Source organism: Salvia hispanica, chromosome 3, assembly GCF_023119035.1.
Source record: "Salvia hispanica cultivar TCC Black 2014 chromosome 3, UniMelb_Shisp_WGS_1.0, whole genome shotgun sequence".
Lineage (NCBI taxonomy): Eukaryota > Viridiplantae > Streptophyta > Magnoliopsida > Lamiales > Lamiaceae > Salvia > Salvia hispanica.
In genome coordinates this window covers 53,898,177-53,906,908 of record NC_062967.1, presented here as the reverse complement: position 1 = coordinate 53,906,908, position 8,732 = coordinate 53,898,177, and positions in this window count along the sequence as shown.

The following is an 8,732-nucleotide window of genomic DNA, read 5'->3' as shown; positions in this document are numbered from 1 at the left end:
CCTGTGAAGAAGAGAGGAAACTGCAACTGCAGGAGCTGGAGAAACTAAGGCTGGAGTCATATGATTCAGCAATGTGGTACAAGGAGAGAATAAAACTCTGGCATGACAAGAACCTCCGGCTCAAGGAATTGCAAGTCGGGCAGAAAGTACTCCTTTTTCAATCCCGGCTCAAGCTAATACCTGGGAAGCTGAAATCCAAGTGGATAGGTCCGTACACCATTGTTGGCCTTAGAGCGAATGGAGCCGTGGAATCCAGGGAAGCGCCTCTAACTCTCTCCCTTTCCTTGTTAATGGTCATCGAGTGAAAATCTTTAGGGATAATTCAGAGTTGTGTGTAGTGGAAGAAGTGCCACTACACACACCCTTATTTATTGCCTAACTGGTCAAGTAAGTATTCTCGAAGAATCCTAGGTCAGGTAGAATGGGAATGTTTTTTTTATCTGTACACTGACCTAGGGAATCTCGAGAGTACTCAGCTGGAAGTGTAAATAGTTTAATTACTTTTTCAAAAACTAAAAAAATCCAAACAAGAATTTTAATCTTCCAAAAATATTTTCGAAACACCAAGCTCCTCAGGGAAATTGTTTTGTCTCATCTATAATCCTTGACCTGGGAACTTGGCATTTCACCTTTGTTTTTGTGTGGTATTGTGAGTTGCACGGGAGAGGCAAGAATTTCGGATAAAAATTTTTCGGATGGAAGTCAGATAACTTTTGAAATTCAAAATCCACATTTCAAGGAGGTGTATGGTTGCTTACATCACCCCTGCAACCGTTCCCCTTCCTTATCTAAAAACAAAAAAAATAATAATCTTTTTTCCTTCCAAATTCAAAATTCAACCGACTTTCTCTCTCTACTCTATTCTCTCCCAAATATTCTCTCTCACAATACCCACACCCAAATTCTCTCTAACCCTAACCCAAAACTTTCCCTAGTTTCCGTGATTTTGCAGGAATAAACCATGAAGAAAGCACCGACGACCACCACAAAGAAGGGGAACCCTACCCCGAGCCACCAGCCGGCGATTCATCCAAGGCACCGGCAGAACCGGTCGTGAAACTACCGGTTGTTGCACAAGCAACCTTTCTCGTCCATGATATACGAACCGAGAGGTGGCCGGATTCTGTTCTGGAGTGCTCAACAGAGGAACCTACTACCGCCACAGATCCCAGAGAGGCAGCATTCTTGAAGGAACTGAAAGAGAAATTTGGCAGCGAAGAAGAGGCCAGGAGAGTTTTTCGCCCTCTTCTCGGCAATGCAACAAGAGAAATCTACCGGAGCCACAACCGCAGCACCACCGCCGCTGACAGTTCTTGAAGAAACGATGGCCCAACCGTCAATCGCACATTCCGACGAGCCTCAAGCCTCGATCGAAGCACCCGCTCGTGATCAATCACATGCAGAGACTTGGCTAAGCCAAACACTGAAGAACGGGATATGGAGGGAGCCGGTGGACAGGAGGATGATGGTGGTTTGGCAAAGGAGATGGACAGGTTGGAGGTGGATGATCTGGGGAACGAGGATGCGAATGAAGGGGAAACCCTTGTGGAGAAGAGTGTGGAGGGGGAAACCCCTGTGTTAAAGTTTGCTGTGGGGGAAACCCCAAGAAATTATGAGGAGGAAACCCTGTTTCTGTATGTTGAGGAGGGAACCCCGTTTACGCCTGTAGCGGGGGAAACCCCGTGTCTGGTTACTGAGGGGGAAACCCTAAAAAATTATGTGGCCCCGTTTATGTTTGCGGTGGGGAAAACCGCAGGAATGTCTATGGGGGAGAAAATCCCCATTTTTACTGAAGTACAGGTGCCCGAGGAAGAAAGGTTGAAGGAAATTGTTGATCTGGTGGATGTGCCAGAAGGAGAGGACTTACCAATAAATCCAAGGGAGTCCAGGAAAAGGACGCGACAAAGCTTGCTGGACGAGGTGGACGACCTCGACCAACCCATGGGACCGACAATCCTTGCTCCGGGGGCAGGAAGTGCGCAGGAGGAGGATGCTCCTGGGTCTGACGAGGAGGATGATAATGCGGAAGAACGCCGCTTGGCCATGGAACGCAAACCCAAAGGAAAGCATGTGGCCACTCCGTCAAGGAAGTCCAGGCGCCACTCCCCGCACCAACCAAGATTCCTGGACCGGGTAGTTCAACTGTTGAGAGTGAACAGGAAGAAGAGTTAGAGGAGGAGGATGTAACCAACTATGAGCGGACTGAGATATGGATCACCAAGAAGCTGCTGGGGTCCATAGCAAAGTTTGATGACTCCAAGAGAGCACTGACTTACAAGGAAAGGATCGCAGTTGGGAAATTAGCAAAGTCGGGCAAGCGCTATGATTCAGAGTCCCTGAGGCACATTGAGTCGGAGGAAGAGTTCCTCTCCCATATTCAGGACATAGGCTTTGAATGGTTGCTGAATCATAGTGAACATGAGGTGCCTTTGGTCGCAGCAAGGGGTTTTTCTCTACCTTCCGATTCAAAGCTACTACAGACCCAGACGCTGATTCAATCTCCTTCCGCCTGTTCAACATCGAGCATCTGATGAGTGTCCGAGAGTGGTCCCTCCGAATGAGGTTGTTTACAAATGCAGAGGACGAAGAAGGGATATGGAATGAGAGGATGTTCGGCCCACCGAGGAACACGCCAGGATTTGCACCGCAATCGGCTTGGGAGGCGATAACAAATGGAAAAAGCTTTGGATTATCTTTAACCAGCTTACCATATTTCATAGTAAATCATTCATCACCATATCGCCAGATAGTTGTTGCGGTGCTTCTCCATGCTCAACTATGCCATCGAAAATTCGTCTATTCTTCCGAAACTCGTTTTCGTAAGGTAGGAATCTTCGATCCCCCATGTAACAATACTTTCCACCATGTTTTAGTCTAATAGAATGTGTTTCTTTGTTACATACCGAACACGCATATTCACCTTGAGTACTCCATCCAGATAAATAGGCATATCCTGGAAAAATCACTGATTGTCCATAACAATGAAACGCGTAGCTGAAAATTTTGCTTTTTGGATGCGTCATACGTTTCAACTCCTACTTCCCACAAATCCTTTAGATCAGCAATAAGTGGTTGCAAATAAATATCAATATTTTATCCAAGAGCTTGATAAGTCGTATTTTAAGCCTTGGTTACTGATCAGTATGTCGTGAAATGCATGTATTATCTGCAAAACAGTTGCTTAAGTGTGCAGGATTAAAGGATCCAAGTCAGTAGGAGACGATTCAGGTGACACAAGTGAAAAGAGCGCTAGAAAGGGTGCAATACTGACCAGGATGCATGCCCGAGAAAAGGCTCGAGATGGAGAAGAAGGATAGCTGGGATGATTATTAACAAGGGCAGAAAAGTCTAATCGTGAAGGAAGTCTACCCTAAAAACAAGGGCAAGCCTCCCTATAAAAAGAGCCATTTGGAGAGAGAGGAAGAGTTCGGTTCGGATTTCACAAGCTCTCGGTTCTCATACACAATTAGTAGAATTCTCTCTAGAAGATCAGTCCTTCAGCATTATCCAATCTCTCGTTCCTCGCCACAGCTATGGTCACTTGACGTCCAAGAGTCTGCCAGAGAAATCATCGTTCTATCGTTCGAGCCAGTTTGTCGCAGTAGTATAGCAGTATCACCGCCCGGAGTGGCAAAACAATCGTTATTTTGCTTTCTAGTTTAATCTTTACATGTTTTCGTCGTTGGGTTTGTTGCAAACATTTATCTTTGTTGCCTTTTGAAGTACTTGGTGAAGATCCAAACGTTTAAGTTATGAAGTTTCTATTTCGTATGTCTCTTTGGTTTGAAATCGCGTCATTTTGCCTAGGAAAGTTAGATTTAGTTATCGCCTTTAATTTCTAAGTGTTTGCATGTGTTTTCATTTGAGTAGGCTAGATCTGAAGTTGTTGATCGAAATTTGTAGTTATGTTTCAGTTAAGTTTTCGTGCATGAGTTTCCTGTTCCGCGTAGTTATTACCACCTTGCATGCCAGTCAGTAGAAGTAATCTGCAGTTTCAGCTGTTCATCTTAAGTTGAGCATTTTAATTAATGGAGTTGGAGTTTGTGTTCATATGATTTCTGTTAATACTTGATGAAGAAGAAAACATCACAATCTACTTTTGCTCTGGACCACTTTTGCTTTTGGGTTACTTTTTGCTTTTGTCTTTTACCTTTTCAGTTGTACCATCCATACCTGTCATAAAGCCACCCAACCACCAGATATGCCATGTTGTCTAAGTTTCCTCAATTAGTAACTGTCTACTTTTCACATGCCTCTAAGATACTTTGTTCCCCATTTCCACGAACACAACCGCATGTCGGTCATTTTCACGCCCACTAGTCAGTAGAGTACCATCTTTATTTCCCGCCTAGGTAGAACCTCAACCCCAAAAGCGTGGTAGCTAACCAAAACCACCTAGGAATATCACCACAGTTATCCAAACATGTCCATCCTCGTGGGATTCGACCCTTACCTCCACTATACTAACCGGTAGAAGTGGGTTGAGGAAATTTATTTGATACCATGTTCCGGTCGTCGTGCCAGACGACTCAGCTAGGTCGGGAATCTTACCGTGATCAGTTGGATACACACCTTTACTTTAACACGAGACCCGTAAACCTCACCTATCAAAATGGCGCCGTTGCCGGGGATGGATGGCGTTCATACCTGTTAAAGTGTGTGATCTTTTTGGTGTATATATTGTTTATAATCTTCCTTTTCTTTTTATTTTCAGTTTATGAGAAGTAGCTCGGCTCCTGGCCAGTGGAGACCAAGGATACTTCCCCGAGGAACGATACTCGTGACCACTCGTTACGGCACTGCTCGACAGCACTGTCCGACCTAGGCACGAGTAGCGACGAGGAGAAAGAAGACATAGAGTACCAACTCCCGGAGCTTCCACTCCAACCAGTAAGAGCACTAGTGAGAATGGCTGACCAAGGTGAGGACGACCCCGAGCTCGCAACACTTACTGCACATGCTGACGGAGATCCCCCACAAGCCATAGTGGTCACCCCAGGCCAGACCGCCTGTGATGTGAAACCCCACGTTATTGCAATCCTGCCAACGTACTGTGGGAAGAGTTACGAGGTACCCTACGAATTCCTACATGAGTTCTGCAAAATCTGTAAGGCGCAGAGGCGGTCAGCAGGAGCAAGCGAGGATGACTACAGACTGAAAGCCCTACCGTTTGTCCTAAAGGGAGAGGCCAACACCTGTTTCATGCGCCTGCCAGCCGACTCCATCAACACATGGGCCGATTTCAAGTCAGTTTTCCTATCAGAGTTCTTCCCGTCTTCGAAGACAAGTGCATTAAAAAGGAATATCTCATGTGTAAGGCAAGAGTACGATGAGACCCTAAACGAGTATTGGGAGAAATATATGAGTCTTCTGGAGTCATGCCCTAATCACCGCATGAAAGAGATAGAGGTGCAGCACACCTTTTATGAGGGGATGAACAAGGAAACAAAGGATCTGGCGAATTCATCATCCGGAGGTGATTTCACACAGTTGAGAGTCGGTGAAGCCAAGAAGGTCTTACACAAGCTGCTGTATGCGAAAAAGACGTACGACAACGCAAGGGATGGGTACAACAGATAAAGGGTAGCAAGTGCTTCAGTACCAGGAGGAAAGGATGGATATGAAAATGGAGGAATTAAAGAAGGAGTTGCTGACCGCAATTAAACAGAACACTCCACCACCTTCTCCGACTAGTGGTAAAGAGGCCCCAGAGCTACCATATGATCAACCAGACAACCCGCCAGGATGTGGAGCAAGCCAATGCCGTAGGAGGGTACTACAATTCTAATGGGAATTGGATTTTGGGGAAGCAGAAGAACGCACCATGGAGGGATCACTAAAATTTCCAATGGGAGATGGAAATCAAAATAAGAACCAAAATCAAGGTCAGAATCAACCCAACCCCCACCCGAACCAAAACTTCAACCGTGGCCCAACGAACCCTGACCACCAGCCAAACTGGACAGGAAGGAACCAGCAACCTCAAAACCAAAACCCTCATAACTAGAACCCGAACCCTGCCTATGTGCCACCCCATCAGCGGAACTACCAGAACCAGAACCAGAACCAATATAACAAAGGGCCTCAACATAACAGCCACAACCAAAACCAAAATCAGTAACAGCACAACCACGATCAGTACAACCCTCCTGCCCAGTATAACCAGTACACACAGAACCAAAACGAGTAAAATTTCTCGGGCTACCAGTCAAACCCACCACCCCAGCATAACCAGCACCAGGGCTCGAACCAATTCCATCACCCAAACAGGCCGAGGAGGTCTATGGAGGACATGATGGGAGAGATGCTTGCTTCGCAGCAGAGCATTAAAAGCGACTTGCAGTCCAGTAATGAAACAATGCAAGGAATGCAAAGTGCCCAGAAGGAGCATAGGGCAAATATGGATATGATGAACAGGCAGTTGGCCCAGATGTGAGTAAGATTACACTGCGGTCTGGAACAGCCTATAATGGACCTCGACTCAAGAACCCTATTGGGGAATCTAGCGGAGCAAGGGTGCTGAGCGACACCGTCTCATCGGAAGAGCTTAAAAGGCCTCTGCCTCAGATGGAGGATCCGTTTTTTTCTGAACGAGGAGCCTACTGGGGAAGGAAAGGGGGGAGAAACACAACCTAGAAACGAGCAACCTGAAGGAACAATACCCATATCGGGACCTCAAACCCAGGAGGCACCAAAGGAAAGTCCACAAAGGAAAAATTGATCTCTGCACCGATCATTCAAGCTCCTAACTGGGATCACCCCTTCGAGGTGATGTGCGATGCTAGTGACTATGCCGTGGGGGCCGTACTGGGTCAGAAGATCGATGGGAAGAGGTATGTGATATTCTATGCATCTAAGACCTTGAATCAAGCCTAACAGAACTATGACACCACCGAGAAGGAGATGTTGGCTGTTGTCTATTCGTTCGAAAAGTTCAGGCAGTACCTATTAGGATCCAGAGTCATCGTCTATACTGATCATGCGACCATTAAGTATCTCATTGCGAAGAAGGAGTCAAAACCCCGACTGATCAGATGGGTGTTGCTTTTACAAGAATTTGATTGGGAAGTAGAAGACAAGAAGAGGGTTGAAAACAAAGTAGCGGACCACTTGAGCAGAATAGTGCAAGAAGGGAACAGTGAGGATGTGAGAGATTTATTCACAGAAGAACATTTGTGTGAAGTGATTTTCCACCTGGGACATTTCAGAGATGCATGATGAGCATTTTCTCAGATTTGCTGGAAGATTGCATAGAAATTTTTATGGATGATTTCACCGTCTATGGAGATTCTTTCGAGGCTTGCCTGGGGCACCTAGATGTTGTTTTGGAGAGATGCAGGAAGAAGAACCTGGTGCTAAACTACGAGAAGTGCCACTTCATGGTCAAGGAGGGGATAGTGCTGGGACATGTTGTATCAGAGAGGGGCATCGAGGTAGATCAAGCAAAGGTGGAAGTAATCTCTAAGCTTCCATACCCAACGAATCAGAAGGAAATTCGTGGATTCTTGGGACATGCAGGGTTCTACCGAAGGTTCATAAAAGACTTCGCAAAAATTGCCCAGCCCCTAACACGACTTCTGCAGAATGATGTGGAGTTTAAATTTGATGATAAATGTGAAGAAGCCTTCCAGCTACTCAAGGATCGTTTGGTCACAGCCCCGATAATCCGCTCGCCCAACTGGGATTACCCCTTCGAGGTAATGTGCGATGCGAGTGATTTTGCCATAGGAGCAGTTTTAGGCCAGAGAATCGAAGGAAAAAGTTATGTCATATTTTACGCCTCGAAGACTCTCAACCAGGCCCAGAAGAACTATGACACCACCGAGAAGGAGATGCTGGCTGTGGTGTACTCATTTGAAAAATTTCGGCCATATCTACTGGGGTCGAAAGCAATAGTTTTCACTGACCATGCAGCCATTAAATATCTCCTAGCCAAGAAGGAATCCAAACCAAGGCTAATCAGATGGGTGTTACTATTGCAAGAGTTCGACTGGGAAGTCAGAGATAAGAGGGGGACCGAGAATAGAGTGGCTGACCACTTAAGCAGAATTATCCAAGGAGAAGATAAGGAAGCCGTACCCGATGTTTTTCCAGAGGAGCATTTGTATCACTTAGGGGAGTCCACTAGACCAATCAGATGGGTAGCAGTGCTAGCATTGACTGGACCCGAGGAGTCAGAGAAACGGAAAGGCAAACCAAATGACGAGCCTTGGTTCGCGGACCTGGCAAATTATTTAGTCACTGGAGAACTACCTACCGCACAAGAAGTCACTAGGGCCCAGAGGATGAAAATTAAAAGTGACTCTAAGTACTACTTTTGGGATGACCCATACCTCTGGAAGATGGGTTCAGACCAAGTTATAAGAAGGTGTATTCCAGAGTGGGAGCAAAGAGACGTGCTAAACCATTGCCATGCACTAGCGTGTGGTGGACATTTCGGCCCAAGAAAAACGGCGAGAAAAGTTCTGGATAGCGGGTTCTACTGGCCTTCGCTGAATAGAGATGCTTATGAGTTCTGCCAGAACTGCAGTAGGTGCCAACTGACCGGAGGGATTTCTATGAGAGATGAGATGCCACAGACTCCAATAATAGTTTGCGAGATCTTTGATGTTTGGGGCATGGACTTCATGGGCCCATTCCCATCTTCGTATGGAAATACGTACATATTGGTTGTTGTAGATTATGTGTCCAAGTGGATCGAGGCCAAAGCTACAAGTTCAAGCGACGCGAAG